The sequence below is a fragment of the Arachis ipaensis genome, chromosome B02 (genome assembly GCF_000816755.2).
Source record: "Arachis ipaensis cultivar K30076 chromosome B02, Araip1.1, whole genome shotgun sequence".
Classification (NCBI taxonomy): domain Eukaryota; kingdom Viridiplantae; phylum Streptophyta; class Magnoliopsida; order Fabales; family Fabaceae; genus Arachis; species Arachis ipaensis.
In genome coordinates this window covers 92,125,695-92,127,931 of record NC_029786.2, presented here as the reverse complement: position 1 = coordinate 92,127,931, position 2,237 = coordinate 92,125,695, and positions in this window count along the sequence as shown.

The window sequence follows — 2,237 nt, the reverse complement described above, 5'->3', positions numbered from 1 at the left end:
ATTTAATGATTTCAAAATTTATAAACATTAATATTTCATTATTTATATACATCACATTTGAAACTTAAATACATAAAAAATAAAACTTAATAATAAGTTCTTTACATTATTTATTTACATAGATACTTCACAATCCCATATATTAAACTATTCCATCATTGATCAAATGACCTTCAGGGTCCTCAGGGTCCTCAAAGAAATCAGATACATCATAATGAGTGGTGGAATTTTCAGTATCATTTGAAACAAAATTTGTTTCCTTATCCTTTTTCNCATCATTGATCAAATGGCCAATATTTCCTTCAGGGTCCTCAAAGAAATCAGATACATCATAATGAGTGGTGGAATTTTCAGTATCATTTGAAACAAAATTTGTTTCCTTTCCTTTGTCATCCTTTTTCAAAGATGCCTGATAAAGATCGACCAGGTGCCTTGGGGTACGACAGGTACGTGACCAATGGCCCTTTCCACCACAACGGAAACACTTATCCTCTGTTGATTTACTCTGCCCGATATTTCTTTCTTTATCCCACTTCTGGTGAGATACTCTTTTTGAATATAATTCTTTTTTCTTCCATAATTTTTCTTGTTATTAAAACCTTGCCATTTACCTCTTCTAGGATAATTTGCCGCATTTACTTCAGGAAATGGGACAGCGCCAGCTGGGCGCGCTTCATGATTTTTCAATAACAACTCATTGTTGCGTTCAGCAACAAGAAGGCAAGATATTTTTTAAACCATTTTTCTCGATACTGCTGTTGCAGGAGCACATTCGAGGCATGGAAGGTTGAGAAAGTTTTCTCCAACATATCATGATCAGTTATCTTTTCCCCACATAATTTCATTCGTGAGGTGATTCGAAACATTGCAGAATTATATTCATTTATAGATTTAAAATCTTGTAGACGCAAGTGCGTCTATTCATATCGGGCTTGAGGAAGTATCACCGTTTTCTGATGATTATACCTTTCTTCAAGGTCTTTCCAAAGATCTGTAGGATCTTTTAATGTGAGATATTCATTTTTCAATCTTTCGTCAAGATGACGACGAAGAAAAATCATGGCTTTGGCTTTATCCTTCTGGGATGCATTATTTTCAGCCTTAATGGTATCTCCAAGATCCATTGAATCAAGATGGATTTCAGCATCTAATATCCATGATAAATAATTGTTTCCAGATATATCAAGAGCATTGAATTCAAGATGAGAGAGCTTCGACATAATAAAAATTTGTTACTTGAGTCTTCCTAAAAATTTGATCAGAGTCTCGTGCTGATAACGTGTTGTGAAACAACTAAACAAATAAGGAAGATGTAATTATAAAATAAAGTAAATAAGTATAAATAGAAGACTCTAGTACTACAATTACTATCTCAATATAATAAAGATGATTAATATTGATATTAATATTATATGTAAAGAGTAATAGAAAAGAATATTTAAAATACTTATAAAATAAAAGAAGAGAAAGAATTGTAGTAGAAATATAAAGAAAAGAGTATTTGATTGCAACATAAAGAGAGAATTGATTTCTTATTACTTACTTGTTTTATTTCAAACCTTGCTTCTACTATTTATACACATGAGAAGGTTTTGATTTCAACCTTCATTTATTTTAATTATCTTAAAAAAAAGTTCCTTCAATATAGAGAAGATAAACCAATCGTGATCATCCACATACTTTATCTTAACATATACTACTTTCTTCGGATTATTGCACACTCCACTCTAATAATTTTCCGAAAGGAATGAGTACAATGAGACTGAAAAGTGCACTTTCCAACTGTGACGGCAAAGAAAAGCGAATTTTTTCAAGGCCTAAACGTGGTTGGCCGGTGAAGTGTCGCAAAATAATTTCTTTCTAGTATTAATTAGAAATTAAGAACATATTTTTTTTTGGTGACTAATTAAGAACATATTTAATATTGATTATGATATCTGTTAGTATGGTAAATAATTGGTGTTATGATCGCATAAATAGATAGGTATGACTTAAGTATAAATGGATGATAATTCACCATTTAATTATTTCATTGAGTTTGTGCATAATTTATTTTTTTTTATAAAAAAATTTTTTGAAAGCCAACTACAATATAAATTAAGTCAACTTTTTTTATTTGTTATTTTGAAATTAAAAAAATTAAGATATTAGAATTTTTTTAATTAACGAATCTGCTTTTCAACTAATTAGCTAAAATTAGCTTTACTCTTATTTCTAGCAAAACTAATTTTATAATT